Source organism: Schistocerca americana, chromosome 8 (assembly GCF_021461395.2).
Source record: "Schistocerca americana isolate TAMUIC-IGC-003095 chromosome 8, iqSchAmer2.1, whole genome shotgun sequence".
In the NCBI taxonomy this organism is placed as follows: domain Eukaryota; kingdom Metazoa; phylum Arthropoda; class Insecta; order Orthoptera; family Acrididae; genus Schistocerca; species Schistocerca americana.
In genome coordinates, this window is record NC_060126.1 from 100077140 (window position 1) to 100096182 (window position 19043).

Sequence of the window (19043 nt, forward strand, 5' to 3'; positions counted from 1 at the left end):
GTAGACCGCTGTGCGACTGAAATACAGTTAGTAGACGAGTGATGGCAAGAATCCAGTGATGACCTGCGACTGTTGCTAGAGCGAAGTGCGCGTGTTGCTGGGAGGACACACATGTGGCCGGGGCTAATGAACAAGTGTGCCGCGGCAGGTGCTGCCTGCCCTGCGATAGCGCCGGAAGCGGACGGCGGGCGCCAGCCGTATCACAGCGTGCGGGCCACCGCCGGGGAACCTACTACGCCACGACCGGTGTTGTGGCGGCTTGCAGACCGGACTCTGGTTTGACGCAGCTCTCCACGCAACCCTCAACATCTGTGCATGGCTACTGCAACCTACATCCACTTCAGACTGCTTACGACAGCCAAGCCTTGGTCTCTCTCTACAATTCTCCCCCCCCCCCCGCCCCTCCCCACATGCACGCACGCACACACACACACACACACACACACACACTTCCCTCCATAACTAAATTAACTATTCCTTCATTCTTCCACATGTGTCCTACAAACCGATCCCTTCTTTTTATCAATGCCATGAATTTCGTTTCTTCCCCTTCCGATTCAGTTAGAGTTGTAAACTACCGTAGACCATCGTTAGTAAGCGTAGACTACGGCAGATTTCCTAGCAGCTTTGGTCAGTTACGATCGTAATCGCGTTAGGTGTAGCGAGGTATTATGCGTTACTTCACTTCGATCTCTTTGTTTGCGTATGCGACCTGTCTTATTAGATTCTCATATGAACCCAAGCGGTGAACTGTCTAGAAACTGAGCGAGACGTCCGCAGCTCGTGGTCGTGCGGTAGCGTTCTCGCTTCCCGCGCCCGGGTTCGATTCCCGGCGGGGTCAGGGATTTTCTCTGCCTCGTGATGACTGGGTGTTGTGTGATGACCATAGATGTTAAGTCCCATAGTGCTCAGAGCCATTTGAACCAACTGAGCGAGCCACGTAACCTACGGAACATTTTTCTTCCACGTAATTATCTTCCTGTCTGTTACTTTCAAAAAAATAATATTTGTAGCAAAAGTAAAACTGTCAATGTTTCATTTGAAAATTGTTTATTTGTTGCGTGGAACAGAGGAATGTTGTAATAAAAAAAATACAGATTTATCATATAGCGCTAGAAAATGCAATTTTCTCCAAAAAAAGGCAAAGTTAAAAAACACTGTACAACATAAAACAATGTCAATACTTCGTCGAGTTATATAAAACATGTTTCCGTTATTTATAAACAACTTTTGCACTTATCAATGATAACAGGGAACTATTGCCTTTGATCATGATGAAGATGGTTCAGATGGCTCTCAGCACTATAGGACTTAACATCTGGGGTCATCAGTTCCCAAGAATTTAGAGCTACTTAAACCTAACTAACCTAAGGACATCACACACACCCATGCCCGAGGCAGGATTCGAACCTGCGACCGTAGCTGCCGCGCAGTTCCGGACTGAAGCGCCTAGAACCGTTCGGCTACAGCGGCCGGCTATAATAACTAGGACAATACTGTATTTCATATTGACATCACAGAAGCTCCGTAAAAACACTTTTACAGTTATGTCGCAAATAGCTCGTTTTCCGACCCTTGCTTGCTCGAACGTGTTTGCATCTGATACCGTACAGTTTCACCCCCACTACAAATCACGATAGATCCCATGTACAAATTTTGCACTTGGCTCTCCCTGGCGTACCTCCCAGTTTGGCGCCCCGAGCGGCCGCTTGCGTCGCTTGGGCCTTAACACTTCGACTGCCACGTGAGTTAAAAATAGCTCACAAAAATTTCTTCTTTTTGACTCGGAAAGTAAATACAACGCATGGACATGTTTCTGTCTAAACCTCCGTGGTCGCGTGGCACCTCATAATAGAATGCCGTGACTCGGTGTTACAGCGGATCACGGTCCCAGTAACAAATCATGTTCGTGGCTTACGGTTTTCAAGAGCTCAAGGAAAATGAAAGGCATCCGTAAGCACCTGGCTAAGTCTTCTTGTACTTTCCTTCTTTTTTATTACTAATTTATTATTCACTTTTACGTATTACTCACACTGCGCAAGATAAATTGCATATAATTTTTAATTATGTTCCCCAGTTGAAGTTGTAACAAAAATCAAACTGAAAAAATCGATAATAATGGCGCCTTCTACCTCTAACTCCTGTATGCGCTGTGCTTTACGAAAAATATGAGCCCCAATGCTTAGATTCCCTTGCAACACACTTACAGATTTTCGTATCACACTGTACACCTACTTATGGCTGTTCCCGTGTCCACTTCCAGCTTCACTTGCAGATTCGACTGGTAAAAATTCATCTGAGTTTACACTAAATAATGATGCAGTATCTCCACCAGTGTCAATAACTTCATCTGAAAGCTTCTGCATACACATCTGCCCATCCTCATAACTTCTGTGAGACATTTTCTTGCTTCTCAGTATTACCAATGAAGGAGAACAATAAAATGACTGTACACATATAATAATATGGATTGGACGACGACCCAGAATATTATTAGCCACATAGTATGCGAGTGTGACTCCCTGACATATTTGCGCTGCCGCCACATGAGTGATATGTAAGGTACACAAATAACTGTAAGGTACAAAACTGAAATACTTTCATCTGATTTATAAATAGTTTATTTAGAGTAAAATAAAACAGAAAATGCAAAAAATGGAATGGCCCCAAGTATGCCATGGGAGCCAGTGTGTTAAACCGGCCCTGCGAAGTATTTCACAGGAAATCAAGTACCTACTATCTCCATAGCATTTATTTTTTGTTTATTTATTTATGTTTGAAACAGTACCACAGTCTGGTCGATTTTCATCGCTAACGGGAGCACTACCTCGTCGAAATTTGCAAATCAACATAAAATAATTTTTGCTGAATATGATTGTTTACCAAAAGATGAACGGACTCGAGGCATCGTTGTCGATTTGGGCTTTATGAAAATCGTAAAGAAAGTCACACTACGGAAACCATCGCGTGAAGGTAAATTTTTCACAGTACTGTTTCTTCAAATTCTCACTATGAACAAACTACTCGGTTAAATTCTTAGCTGCCACTATTTCAACAGTAAGAAATAACAAACTTAAAAATAAAAGTATGTCGCATCTGAATAGAAGCCATCTGGTGGTCGTTTGTGGAACTAAAAAGGCGACGCTTGTTGTTAACGCAGTACAGTATTTGCGAAAGGAGCATCTACACAACAATAGTTTATTTACATTACTTATCAGTTAATGCAGTTGTGGTACATGATTCATAGTACCAATTGCAGGCAGTCTGTATAACGGCTTCCAGCACCAACAAAAACGCGATTTTCATTATTTCATATTACTACTCACCGAATTTGAGTGTTGTCGTCATAATCTGCTCATTAAGAGGTACAATCTTATAATATATAGCTTTAAGGCAGTAAGAAAATATCTGTGTATATGTCTTGTAGCAGTGTAACTCACAACGCGCAAATGCCCAGAAATTTTTCATTCAGTATTTGAGAATGAGAACAAACTTTACAAATACGTATAATGTCGAACCTTCACTCAAATTCTTCCCTCTCGCCACAAAATGATGAAAGAGGAAAAGTTTATCTCGTTATACAGCGCCGCATCAGGCATGATGATGTAATTTGTTACTTCTTTGTTACTAACTCTATTCGCAACACGTTTTGCACAGTGTATCCCCGTATACCACTGAATGTACCTGCACAAAATTATAGTATTGTATAATGCACTGTTTAGGAGACATAATGTCCTAAACCGTGAGATACGTGATAAATTAGCTTTTGATTAAAACGGAGGGCAAATTGACCAGGCTATACGAGACTCACTCCGTGTTTGATAGGAAGAGCACTTAGCGACTTGCAACAACCTTTAAACGTAATGTCAAACCTTTTCTAAGCTTTTCCTAGCTTACATACTTAACGTCAAATATTTAACACAATAAGCCATTGTGAAATAATCGGACATTTGAAGTTGGTTTACACATGAGAGTTCGATTCCTTAGGGAATCAGGGGTTTGCTGGTTCAATGTCCCTGGGATCATCTTTCTTGCGTAATGGGCTTCTTTACGTTTTGAGTGTAATTTTTTTTTCTTGCATCGAGTAAGACACTAAGAGCTCACTGCCGCCTGCAGAAAGGAGGAAATACGTTCAGGATATGTTCTGGAGGAGAACGAAGGGGCAGTCCGGAAGGCGGACGTTGTGGCTACAGCGGACCTTGCACACTACTCGTCGCCACACACAACAGCGGCACACTGTTTGCCTCCTTGCAAGAAGAAAACACGGTGACTGGAAGAAAACGATAGACAGTCCGATCAAGAATATCTATACACTGGCGTACCTTCTGCAAATATTAGTCCCATCAACAGTGTCCAGACATCCATTGGGCATAAAAGGCATCGGGCTTTGCTTCTAATTTCTTTTAGAGGCCCTACACAAAGAGAAATTGTGTTAACAAAATTGTTCCAAAAAGACACTACAAAACTTTAAACGACTGTCAAATGACTGTGCCACCTCTCGATTCTTTAATTACCTCACCGGACAAATTATCAGTAACCTCCTCAAAAGACCACACTGGTCGCTCTGCGGCGCTGTAGCTGGTGCAGAACTTGTACCAGGTGGTCATCTGACCATCCACCGCAAACGTACGTCACGGCAGTGAAGCGATGTGTGGGTGCCACTCGGTTGTACGGAATCTGCGCAGTAAGAGGACTCGTAGGGGAGACGGGGCAGAATGCTAGGGAGAAGCTGTCGTGTCTGGACGTGCCCATGAGCGCGCTGTGTGAATGGTGTGGCCGGGTTTGTTGTGGGGATGGCGTTTGTCGCTCACTCAACCGGTTTTCCGTCATATCGTTTTTTTACGATAGTTTAATGCGCCTTTTAAAACCGTTCAGAATAACCGGTTTATGATATAACCAGTTTCTGTTTTTTATTCATACTATTTCCTGTAGTAAACGCAGAAATCGAATGGAGACTGGAAAATTCTTTCTCAGTTTCAAGACACATAGATTCAAAACATTAAATTAAATAGGAAAATAAAAGAAAACTTAGTTCTTCTACCGTTCGCTGCTTTTCTTGAGAAGTGATCGGTGGTTCAATGCTACAAAAAATCACCTGTGCTCAAAGATCATGATGTAACCGCAGATTATATTATCTGGGCCTTACGAATAGTCAATGCTAAAGGGCGAAAACGCGGGCAGAAGAACTCTGTTTTTCGTCTCAATTTGTCCGTTTTCAAGGGCTTCGAGCGGATAAAGGTGTATTGTTGCTAAGTTTTTACTTTATTACTGTTACCATAATTTCCTCTCTCTTTAACTATTTCGTAGAAAAGACAGAGAACGCTTTAATATTTTAAAGTAAATGAAACATTGAACAACTTTGCTACGTCACTTCGAAAAGGCATTTCCAGGTTTGGATGGTGCCATTCTGCAATACAACGATCGTCCGGCGACGACAGCAAGGAACTACCTTACAGACCTGGTGGGGGCAAGTCTTCCCTTCGATAGCTGGTGAAACGATAAATGCTGTGGGTTTTGGAACAACATAAACGAACATACTACACGTTTTTTTGTAACTGGGGATGTGCTTTTTATAAGCCACTGATTTCACTTTTCCTCAGTTCCTCGCTTAATAAACTTAAGAAACCACTGATTCAGAATTCTCTTGCATTTGTGTCTGCACAACATGTTAGTAACGGGAGACCGTGCAAGCTCCGCTGTGTTTTGGCAAAAGAAGCAAATTTTAACATAGCAACTAGAAAAATGTGTAGGTTTTACTCAAAATTCGACACTCATGCCGCTTCTCTGAGAGTCAGGCGAGAATATATCGCTGCATTTTCGGCGATATTCTTTTTAGAGAATAACCAAAGCAGAGAAATCAGCTCTTTTTTAATGGTCGCCATGGCAGTGTGGACGTGAAGGTCCCCACTTAATACTTGCAATAAATGTGAGCGTAGGCTTCAGTTTAGAACGACCCTTCCCCTCCAGCGCATCGCATTTCCCCTACAACGCCCCCAGAAGCCCTACCGCTACCGCCCTCCCCACACGCGCCCTTGACGTCAGCGCATTTACCGGCCACGGTGTTCTGCGCGGACTCTTATCTGCGTACATTATGTCACAACACACGGCAACAAGGACGTTATTGTCTCAGCAATGATTCTTATGCCACGTGTTGGTTGCTTGTTTCTACCGGGATTGTTATTAAAAGAACACTGATCGTTTTTTCCCATTTTCTACAATAATGCAATATTTCAAACCAATGTAGATTTTATGATGATGATGATGATAATGACTTATAGTTGAGGGCACTAAACAGTAAGGTCATCAGCGCCCTCGCTTTAATGATATGGACATGGAGTCTGCAGCCCGTGGTCTCGTGATAGTGTTCTCGCTTCCTGAGCACGGGGTCATGGGTTAGATTCCTGGTGGGGGTCAGGGATTTTCACCTGCCTCGAGATGACTGGGTGTTGTTGTGTCGTCTTCATCATCATCATTCATCCCCATTATGGTCGGAGGAAGGCAATGACAAATCACCTCCACTAGGGTCTTGCCTAGTACGGCGGTGAGGGTCTCCCGCATCGTTCCCCTATGCTCTGTCAAGGAGTATGGGACTTGATCATCATCAATGAACATGGTGAAAATCTATGAAAAAAGTTCAATAAAATCGAAAATCATGTTTCATCCACGCCCCCCCCCCCCCACCAAGAATCGCAATGCAACTCCAATAAGGTGAGCTTCAGAAAAGCCCGTAATAAAATCCCAAAGACACACATCAGAATAGCTAGATAAAGCCATGAGTAAGATAACTGTAAAAACACAGTTAAAGAAGGTTTAGATAACTGCGGCCGGATGGCTACTTGCAAATAATAAGTGACCCAGGCCCTCTGTGACATATTAAAATCTCACACCCGATATTTTGTGAAGAATTCTGGACACCACATAAAATCTTAAAACGCAAACAACACTAGCCTCATTAGCAGTTAAAATAAAAAATAAAAATTGCTCGTTTTTAAGAAAGGTTTATTTCAAAACGAAAAATTTTAGTACTGCTGCTATGAGAAATTGATATTTCGATTTTTTTTATTCGGTTATGAGCAAACACTTCCGAAAAATATCAGTTATTCAGCCGGCCGGAGTGGCCGAGCGGTTCTAGGCGCTACAGTCTGGAACCGCGCGACCGATACGGTCGCAGGTTCGAATCCTGCCTCGGGCATGGCTGAGGCTGCTTTTATTCCGTAGTGAAACACGCTTGTAGAACACCGTTAGAAAGTGCCGAGAAATTAGTTGTTCTTGACGTTTTTCAAAAATTTACAGAGATAATCGGCTTTGAAGTCTTCCCGGCGTTGTATACAATGTAGATAATAAACACGAATACATTTTATGTGCAGCACAGCCGGTAGAGTAACGGACTGTGACTCTACAGTCGTTGTTTGTGCGTTGGTTCAAATCACCCCATTATCATTTTTTCTCGTTCAATTTGAAATACCTACATCTCGTAATTATAAAACTCATCATCATTTTTTATGAATAATGCACGTCTTCTTGTTTCTAACTACATATTGGGCGCGAAATTCCTGTTTCCATTTCAAATACATATTCTTTATTATCGATGTTTTATGAAAGACTGTTCATAAAAGTTTTTTAAATTAAGCAAACATAATAATTTAACTTTTGAGGCAAAAATAAACCAAATCCTCTTTATTTGGAATATGTCCATCGTTTTATACCACAGAGGTACCGTAAAAACATGAAAAACAGTCCTATTCACAGTACCGAGCACATCATACAAGCGCTGCTTTTTCACATTTGCTACTGTACCATCACAATATGAACCCAACAGAACTGCGGGATTTGGCCCGAGAAGCTGCCAGACGTACTGGAACTAACGCACGCAGCTTTTTCAGACTTCATTGCCGAACGCTGGCGGGATATAGAGCGGCTCGTCATAAAAGAAGAAGAGGAAATGCTGCGCCTGGCTGGCTTCGTGGATTCTGTTATTGATAGGCTCGTTATCAACGTAGCAGGTGACACTTCCAGAACTGAAATGTATTTCTCGGATTCGGGTAAGGAAGGAGCTAAGAGATTACCAGACGACTGACTGTAAGTAATACTTAAGTGGTTTCACTATTCGGTGAAATCCTTCAATACTCTCTTACGTTACACATAGCTTATGCAGAAAAATTACTCTGTGGTTAAGTCAGGAATTTACATAATTCTTGTTTTTAATTACAATAGTACGTTAGCTAAAAACGATAACGTGTTACGGTTTTCGTCTAGTTGTCTAAGGAGCGTATTGTGGGAGATTTGAAGTGTATTATTTCATTCTGCTTAAAATTTAAATGACATTCGAAGCTGTATTGCTCCTTTGCTCGTCTCTTTTTTGCGTATGAACAGCATCTGGCCACGACACTGCAGGCTAGCTGTACCAACTGACCGGCCAGTGCGGCCGTAAAACTGTTGTCCCGTATTATCGCTAAGACGATGTACTCGTGACGCACAGCACAAAACGTACCCTTATTATCGTACTTGATAGTACTCGAGGCAGCGTGTGTGCAGTCCCACGTGAAATGGAAACCCAATGAGGCTCCAGCAAACGCGGAAGAATACATAGTGCAATGTTTACATCTGGTTTGTTCTTATGATGAACGGACTATAGTTCAGGTGGAAGGCGTTTGTGTGATGTTTTGGGGATATTTTTCGTGCCATGACCAAATCAATTCAATCAGACGTGAACTAGGACGTTTATTTCAACATTTTTGGCGTCCATGTAGCGGTATGCATGTGACAGCATTCACCTAATATGCTCCAAAACGCTGCGCATAAAACTGCATTTTCCGACGCTCATACCTCGAGTTCTCTTGGGGATAAAAAGGTAGGATCTAGTGTTTTGGATAGCCCTCGGACTAGGGACCATTTGTGTACCCAACAGAAGGATCGTCTTAGTGTTACTGTCCTACAGCACAGAGTCAAAGTATGAATATTACAGACTTTCTCCTGCTTACGCAAATGGAGCAAATCCATTGGTTCTTTTTGTATTTTATGGGGTCTACGGTGGGCTTGATGAGACTAAAGGAGGTACGGTTAGTTCATCGGCAGATTCTCGGAAAATTACACAAAAACGTCTTTTTTACTATATTTTCGCTGTCACCAGCGGACAAAACCCAGCCGAGGATTCCAAGACCGCTGTTCATAGCAAATGCCTTCAATTTTTACGCTCTATTCCTAAGATCCCTATCTCGAACACCCTTGAAAATTTTCTTTACATATTCATCCATCTCCGAGATACACAAGTTCAAATTTACTCTACTTGTTCACGTAGAATACGCACGTAAAATACGGAGTGAGGCGAAAATGTAGTTTACAAAGTGATGTAACAAGGAGAAATACGCTGTAAAACATCTCCGTTGTCATCTGGGAATCCCATGTTGTAGTATTGAAGACCATGTGAAATTTTTTTGCACCTAAAATCCGATCTCAAGTGCAAAATTAGTTTTGCGTTATTTCAGTTTCATATAAATAAACTGTCTAAATTTTACTGAGGAATATATTGTTTTCCACATGGGTTACATGTCCTGCTGCAAGACGGAAAAGGAGGGAACCAGCGAAAAAATCTCCTATCGCAACACAAAAATTGCGAATGAATATGTTACTGTTTATTTAAAAGACGCTGATCGAAAAGTAGTGTAGTAGTTGCTTTATTATACCTTCCTCAGCACCTTTAAAAAAGTTCCCAAAAATTTTGGAACGCGAACATATTCGTGCTTTTTGTACTGAGACAGAAGAAGATAGTGCCGGCGGCAAAGAGACGGAATAGTAATAAATACTGGAAAATAGTACGCGGTGGTTGTGTTATAGAAAGAGCGAAGGAGTGTGAAATAAGGAGAAGGACACGGTGGCAATAGAATTTAGTCGACAGTGACGTGACAGAATAGGAGACAGTGCTACTAGGTGGGAAGGGGGCGCTGGGGGGGGGGGGGGGAGGGGAGGAATAAAGAGAGTGGAAATGGAAGTAGGTGAGAGCTAGTGGTAACGAGAGACAGTGTGTGTGACAATGACAACTGTAAAAGAGGGATAGTGACAGTGAGAGGAGACAGGAGTAGTAGAAAGGAAGGAATGAGATACATAAACAGAAACATGTTCACATTTTTTGTGTTCCGATAGGAGCATTTTCCACTGATTGACCTTTCTTGAACATCTTCGTGATGAGTACGTGTGTACACATTCGTGTTCTAAGATGACAGCGGCCATATTCACAGGATTGCGCAGATACGTTTCTGATTTGACGAACACTCAGGGCAACCTATCGCATACACGACTGACCCATTAAATCAACAGATCTTAATCGCATGTCAAACACCTAGAACCATTTGAAACACATCTACCAATATCCGCGCAATTTGGTATCTGTGCGGCGTTTACCTTGATATGGGATACCAGAAGAAAATCGTGCATTCCCTTGCTTGAAGATTTGGCGTCACTGTCAAGGTTAGAGGAGCTGTTGGAAGGTATTGGCGTGATGTCTCCTAGGGGTGAGTAATTTTTTGTCTGGTGTGCCTATCTGCAAGGTGCGAAGCATCACACGTACGAGATGAAACACGGATGGAAAGAGCCACGACCTCTGACCTAGAGGGTAGTGGCGCCAGCTACCCCTGGACCGCAGAGGCCGCTGCTGCCCTCGTATTCATGCAGTGTAGCTACACGCTACCTACCTGTGTATGCTGAGCGCGACGACGACCGCCGCTTATCGCCTCCGTACACGTTGCGTGTGCAGCGCCGACTGATGCCCATGCCCGCAGCGGTTCCTACTGACCCGCCTCCCCCCCCCCCCTCCCACACGAAACCCCCCCTTCCACCCAATTCTTCCGCCTACATATAAAGCCTTCAACTGGCGTCTCCCTCCGTCGTACTGCCACACAAGCTCCCTTTCTTTACTTGCTTCTTAATTTACCTCGCAAGGTTAGGAGCTTAAAAAGCTCTTCTAAGCCCCTTTTACAGCGGAGAGATTTTGCGCGAACACAAGCGAACGAGCATTCGCAGACGATTCATCAATGATCACAAGCACTTTTTGTACGTGTGAACGATCGTTTACACTGGGTGGATCGGAAGGAAGGAATACTGGGTTCAACGTCCTCAACATCGAGGTCATTAGAGACGAAACGGAAGCTCGGATTGTGTCAGTGATGATGATGATGATGATTTACGGTGGAGAGAGGAAGGAATTCGGCCACGCCCTTTCAAAGGAACCAATCCGGCATTTGCCTGGAGCGATTTAGGAAAATCACGGAAAACCTAAATGTGGATGGTATGATGCGGATTTGAGCCATCGTCTACCCGAATACGAGTCCAGTGTGCTAACCACTGCGCCACCTGGCTCGGTGGAGGGAACGACAGAAAACTCGGGACAACTAGTGCAGCGTGCTAGTCTTATGAACGCTGCGTTATTGCTTTTCGTACAGGTTAGGCGCGAATCCGGGACGGCGGAGGGAGGGGGGCGCGACGCTCATTGAGATCGTAGCTTAACCAAAGGCAAAATCTCTGCACTAACCAGTGATATAAACAGATTAAAAGATCGCATTAAAACAATGTACGAGAGACGATCAACAAATAATGCAAATTTTTTTCTGAAAGAAGGTTAGCTTTATTCAGTATTGCAGTCTGGAACCGCAAGACCGCTACGGTCGCAGGTTCGAATCCTGCCTCGGGCATGGATGTTTGTGATGTCCTTAGGTTAGTTAGGTTTAACTAGTTCTAAGTTCTAGGGGACTAATGACCTCAGCAGTTGAGTCCCATAGTGCTCAGAGCCATTTGAGCCATTTATTCAGTATTGCAGTGTGTGTGTGTTTGTGTGTGTGTGTGTGTGTGTGTGTGTGTGTGTGTGTGTGTGTGTGTGTGTTGGGGATTATGGGCGCTCAACGTCGAGGTCATCAGCGGCCTGACACACATTAAAAGAAACAAATGTGGGCAAACTTGGTAAAATGGAAATAAACACGCAAAGAAAGAGAGAAAAGAAGAAAAATGCTCTATAAGAAAATAAAACGTAAGGAAAACGAGAAAGGAGCGTCAAGGATGCCACAGGAAATTGTCACTGGCTGGCCACTTACATAAAATATGGGCGAATCAATCACCCTGTGAACAAATTAAGACCCTCTCCCGAAAATCTTCGTAAAAACATTGGACAATTCACAGAACTTTAAAACTTTGACCACATTCGTTTGAATATTTCCTAAAAGGGACGGCAGATCCGGCGACAAGTCAGCCGCGGCCCGCTGGTCAGAAAATAAAACGCAATCCAATAAAATGTGCCGCACAGTGACCTGGACGCCACAAGCACCACACATTGGAGGGTCCTCTCGCCGGAGCAGGAACCCATGCGTCATAGGGCTGTGGCCTATCCGAAGCCGAGTGAGGAGAACGTCCTCTGTAAGAGGCTGGAAGGAAGTACACACCACACACGCGTTGTGGGCTTATTGTGAGTCATTCCCAGCAACTCATCCTCCCACTGACGCATGACTCGTGAACTCAACAGCAAAGTGAGTGCGTGCAGCGGGATGGCACACTGAAAGACTTGTGGATCGAGACACACCTCTTTGGCTGTGAGATCTGCCCCTTCATTCCCAGCAACGCTGACGTGCCCTGGAACCCAGCAGAAAGCCACCCCCTTCCCAAGTCGTTGTAGTTGGGGGAGGGCATCCTGGATGGTCTTGACTATTTTATCTGAGGGGTACAAACGTTGCAATGAGTGAAGGGCACTTATTGAGTCGGAACAGACAAGGAAATTAGGACAGAAAGAACGTTTCTTCCGCTACAGTGCCCGCAAGATTGCAGACAATTCTGCATCAAAGACAGTAAACGCTTGAGGCAGTCGGACCTTGAGGACATGATCCGGAAAGACAACAGAGCAACCAACGGAATCTCCGTTTCGACTCATCTGTAAAAACAGTTACATAGTCGTGATGCTCAGATAAAATGGCAGAAAATGTAGCATTAAAAACGGTGGCAAGAGTGCAATCTCTTCTACTGCACCAAATGTAAAATCAGTCTGGGCCTCTCCAGTAACCAGGGTGGCAGGCAGTTAAAACCCTGGATTTAGGGCTGTACGGGCTCCACTCCTGGGACTCCAGCACACGTCACACGTGGATCCCAAACGGCATTGTGGCTCGGGGACGTGGGAAAAAAGATGGTCCAGAGGCGGATGAGCAACAATGTGGTGAGTGGGTGAGGTTGGAGCTGCAAGAAACTTACAAGCCTGGCGCACCAGCAGGAGCCACCAGATGGTAAGTGGCGGTTCCCCAGCCTCAGCACAGACACTGGGAATGGGACTAGTCTGATAAGCATCCATGGCCAGTCAAATCCTCGCAGGGTGGACAGCATCAAGGATACACAAATAAGAGGGCCTCACTGAACCATACACCATGCACCAGTAGTCCAGCCATGAACGCACAAAAGCCAAATAAAACTGGAGGAGACGTGCCCTGACTGCTCCCCAAGACCTGTGGCTGAGGCACTTGAGGATGTTCAGTGCTTCAGGGTTCTGGCTTTCAAGTCTCCCAGGTGTGGCAACTACGACAATATGGAGTAAAAAATGAGGCCCAGAAAGAGCACTGTATCTCTAAAATGTAGCGTAGTGTCGCCCATATGCAAGGAAGGCAAATTAAAAGGATGACGAGAACGATTAAAATGAACACACACACACACACATATCGCCAGAAAACTGGAAACACATCTTTGCAGCCCACTCCTCTAACCACTGCGCTGTAAGTTGCAACTGGCGGCTCACCATTGTAACACTGGAGGAGGAACAGAAAACAGCAAAGTCGTCCACAAGAAAGGAGCACCGTACTGGACTCCTTACCGTAGATGTTATATTGTTGATGGCTATGGCAAAGAGGGTAACTTAGAACACTGCCCTGGGGGACTCCATTTTCCTGCTCAAATCGATCAGACAGTGTGTCACCAACTAGGGTCCGAAAAAACTGCTGAGACAGGAATGACCAAATGAAAATTGAGAGGCAGCCACGAAAGCTGCATTGATGCAGTTGTGCGAGAATACAATGTCTCCAAGTAGTATTGTATGCCTTGTTGATATCAAAGAACATGCCGATAAAGTGATGCTGACGCAGGAAAGCCTGCTGAATAGCCGCTAGGAGGATCAGGTTGTCGACCATGGACCGAAATTTTCGGAATCCACACTGAGAGCAGCTAAGGAGTTGTCTGGCCTCTAACAGCCAGACCAGACGACAGTTAACCATCCGTTCCATGGTCTTTCCAACACAGTTCGTCAAGGTGATACTTCGATAACTACTGGGTCATGTGCAGTCCTTTCCTAGTTTGAGGAGAGGGATGAGTATTGCCTCCCTCCACGAGTTAGGGAAGACGCCTGTCTGCCATATTAGATTAAAACATTCGAGGAGGATTTTGTTCGACTCCGCTGGTAGATGTCGTAGCATGCAGTACCAGGAATTCTCTGGATTGCTTCCCATACTTTTGTGGAACAAGTGGAATCTAGGAATGGAATCTAGGAACTCTTGCCATGACGACTGTTTGCTCTCTTTAATGACATGGTGAGCCTTCGCTCTCGCGATTCGAAGGGCAGCGAGATTGTCTGCTGTTGGGCGGCATTTAAACCGTTGAAGAGCTCCACGCCTGTCCTGGATGGCTGATTGGCACTCTTCTGTCCACCAAGGTACTGGTTGTCTCTTACAAGGGCCGAAACACTTTGGTATGGACAGATCACATATGTGATTTGATCCACCCATTCCTGGACGCTGTTATGGCGTTCAAAGACAGCCAACCGACTGCACAGCAACCAGTTAGCCCTGCCAATCATCCATGTTGGCGGCTTCTGTTCCAGTAACACACCATCCAGAAGGTGAATGCGGATGAGGAAGTGATCGCTGGAATGCAGGCCATCAATGACCTCCCAGTGAACAGAGTCAGCGAGGGCTGGAGAGCAGAGAGATAGGTCGATGGCCGAGAATGACCCAGCAGCAGCAGAGAAATGAGTCGGAGTACCAGTGTTGAGGATGCACAACACCTGAGATGTCAGGAGGCTCTCCAAAACTCGACCCCAAGGGCAAGTAGAGGGTGAGTCCGGGCAATCGCCCAGGAAGAGAAACGATCAGGGGAGTTGTTTCAGAAGACCTGTAAGAGCCTTAAAGTCTACTGCAGCCAGAGGCAGTAAATAAAGGGAGAAAACTGTAAGCCTCTGACGTGAATGAATTTCAACTGCAACTACTTGCAGGTCGGTATCCAGGGGAAGACCAGAGGAGTGGTGCCCATTATTGACAAACACAGCAACTGCTCCTTTGGCTCTTTCCCCAGTCAGGTTATCCTTGCGATATAGGGTATAGCCCCGCAGTGCAGGGGCATCAGATGTTTTGAAATGTGGTTCCTGCAAATACAAGCACAGAGGGCGTTTCTACACTAGGAGTTTCAGTTCCTCCATGTGCGTCCTGATTCCATTCATGTTCCACTGTATAATGGGAGGCTTTCCTTGGGGGGGGGGGGGGGGAGGGAGGGAGGGGGTAGTACTTTTATCCTGACTTTCTGATGGGAAGGGGAGCCCACAATGGGTGGAAGTTCACTTTTGGAGCGAGATGGTTGCCCCAATCCGACATCAAGCTCCACAGACTCTAAAGAGGAATCGACAGAGACATCAGAGGAGTCGATATCGACATCGGCAGGTTGTTTTCTGCCCGATTCCACCGGTGTTTGACGTTTTGCCTTCGATTTTTTTTGCTGGGTAGACTTTGCAGCCACAACTGTGGTTGTGGGTGTGCCCCTTTGGAGGGGCAGCGAGCTCTACAATGTCAGCAACCACAGCTTTTTTTGAAGTTCTTGGGAGAGAGACAGTCTTAGAAACGACTGCAGCGGAACAAGTGCAGGGACACACGCAGGTACTAATGCTGACACTAGCAGCCTCCATTTGTGTAGCAGTGTCAGATGCCTATGTGGGCTGTTTAACAACTGAAGTAGGTAGCAAAACGCAGGGGCAGCATGGCTTCATAGAGCTTTTTTGCCTCATTTTAGGTGATGCACTTAGTAGTTTTAAGCTCCTGTATCTTCCATTCTTCCAGGTACATGCTGCAGTCCCGACACCAGATGGGGTGAGGTCCAGAGCAATTCACACACTTCAATGGAGACAAACAATGGACACCTTCATGGGTAGACTGACCACACTTGCCACAAGTAGCTTCTCCGCGGCATCCAAGAGTAGTATGCCCAAAGTGCTGGCATTTGAAACACTGCATTGGGTTGGGTGCATAAGGCCGCACACTTAAGCGAAGGAAACCTGCCTTAACATACTCAGGGAGTTTTGTGCTATTAAAGGTCAGGATAAAGGAGTCTGACTTCACAAGAACGCTATCCCCCTTCTTCATCATATTTTGCACATCAGCTACTTCTGCTGGAGCCCACTCATCTTTCAGTTCCTCTTTGGGAGTGGCCACCGGATCCCTGCACGTCACAACAACTTTGCTGTCATTGAAGGTGGTGTGCAGCTCAGTTTCGACGGCATATTCCCCAAGGGAGTGTGCTTTCTGGAGATTCTTAGCTTCTTGGGAACTAGCGGTTTCCACCTACGGTATCCCATTACACAATCGCTTAACAGATTTCAAACTGCTAGCAATGCTCTCGAGCTCTTTTTGAATATAGAAACGGGAAACTTTCTCGAAGCTGCCCTCTTTCCTTTTAACGATTAAAACCACATTCTGACCGTGAGCATGTGTTCTGTTACTAGTCACAATTCACATTTCGCTCCTGAGTCAGGAGGACTGGCTACACGTGCCCTCTAGTTGAATTAGGTCTAGGAAACTACCAGCGGCCCACCCTTTGCGCTGGGAGGAGGCAAAGAAGATTTAGGAGGATCCATCTCGGTCCCACGAGCAGCTTGGCAACTAGAAGTCCACCTAGACAGAGCCCTGCGTGCCTAGGAAAGCATTATACAACTGAGGTGCGGCAGGTGCCCCTGCGGTTGCCCACTAACAACTGTTCCACCTCAACAGCCATGCATCTCATCAGTGCAGCACTGACACACACAACGTTTCACCACCATGCTGCACGGTGGTTGCTGAAACATGCCCAGAGCTTATGGTGACAGGGGACTGGCGGTGCTTACCAGTCCCCAGCTAAGGAACCCCGGGTCGGCTAGCCCGTATCCAGCAAATTAATGCCGAGCCCTTGGGGGCTTCAGTATTGCAATACTCCACATTATCCCCCACTCTTTCGGATACAAAACTGTGTTTTTCAACATAATCTCCGGTCAATGAGATGGGCTTATGCCACCTTAATTGGAGGACCTGTATGTTCACATGGTACCAATCTGCTGGTCGATATCGGTGCCAAACTCTTGCTTCATCAATAACCTTCCCAACATGCACGTACTGCTTACCGCCGAATGTATCCTCTATTGGGTCAAACAGATGGAAGTCAGCTGGTACGAGATCCGGACTGTAGAGTGGATGAGGAAGAACATCTAGTAAACTTTTGTGACCTTCTCTTGGGTGCGCAGACTTGTGTTAGGCATTGCATTGTCATGGTCAAGTCGAAGTTTGTTTGCATTTTTGTGCTGACGAACATGCTGAAGTCGTTTCTTTATTTCCTGGGGGTAGCACAATACACTCCAGAGTTGATAGTTGCACCATGAAGGAGGACATCAAACAGGTTAACCCCTATAGTCCCAGAAGACTGTCGCTGTGATTTTACCAACTGAGGGTACAGCGTTGAACTGTATCTTCGGAGAGGAGTGTCAGCTTGTTTAAGATGGTACCCGGTGGCGTTCAATAAGTAATGCAGCACTTTTTTTTCTGAAACCTGGTTTTATTCAGCATTCCAATACACCGTCCATATCATTCCCCACTCTTTGCGCTATTTTTCTACACAATCTCCATTCAATGCTAATGTCTTACGCCACCTTACTGGGAGGGCCTGCATGCTCACCGACCTTTATTCACACATCCATTATGTATATTCCCGTACAGGTCAGATGTTGTACTTGAAAGTCGCTAGCCCAGTATCGGGAGGTAAATACGATATTGCTGTGCCTGTGTTATTCTGAATACGATGCACTGTTTCTTTGGACATGCATCAGGCATGTCCCGCCTGTATGGGAATATACATAATGGATGTACGAGTCAGGTAGTGGACGCATGGTTGACGACATACAGGAGTTTGGGTCTGGGCGTGAGTCGTGCACGGATAGCCACATGGTGAGGCGACCGCACGCGACAAGCGGGAAACCAGCGTTCGATTCCCGGTCCGGCACAAATGTTCACTATCCTCATTTCATTCTACAGCTGATGGTTGTCCTTATTCGCAATTGCGGATTCATTTAATGTGTTTCGTAACGGCTGTGGTCGACGCATTGCCTGTTCCTTTGAACACGCATGCACGTCCAAAGGAATTTTGCATCGTAATCAGAATAACACAGGCACTGCAATATCTTATTTCTCGGGATAGTTTACGTCTATCTTCTAAACGTCTGCCAGTTCAGTTATTCGCTAACTCCGTGTCCCCCCTCTCATGGGTCAAACAAACGTGACCATTCGCGCAGTCATTCTTTGTTCAATATCCCCTGTTCCAGTTTACAACGAGTCTCACACGCTTACACATTATTTCCCAACCTTTCCGAGACCACTGCCCCTGGGTGTAATCAGATATTAACTAGTAAGAGCCTCGTCCCCCGTACCCCGACCCACACCATCATAATTACAGAATGAAAAACAATTTTCTTTGAACACTTTCATTTTTAAAATCACGAAAGATAAATGATATTTAGTCTTTTTAGATGTCGCACTAAACCACGAGCTAATGAGCCGGTAAGATAATGGGTACTGTTTCTTTGAAACAATATTTTATTTTACGGAATGATGACGTAATTGTCGGTGCATCACGAGCGCCAACTTTAAATCCTTCTCAATAAAGACAGCTATCCCCATTGAGGGTAAGCACTTGTAACAAAACACATCTTCTCTCCCTACCGACGTTTGTTGCAATCACACCCTGCGTCCCATTAAAAAGTAACCAAATTGAAATGCAAGCGCAATAATTAAGTCTACTGGTTGTAA

At 45.1% G+C, this 19043-nt stretch overlaps 1 protein-coding gene across 1 annotated transcript in view; it reads right to left on the reverse strand.

The window, feature by feature from the left end:
- Positions 1-10762, reverse strand: part of LOC124545069 (synaptotagmin-5-like) — a 325196-nt gene extending 314434 nt beyond the window's left edge. The window contains exon 1 of the mRNA XM_047123873.1: positions 10689-10762. The gene's annotated coding sequence lies outside the window, so the exon portion shown is untranslated. The remainder of the gene's footprint in view (positions 1-10688) is intronic.
- Between the last annotated feature and the right edge of the window lie 8281 nt (positions 10763-19043).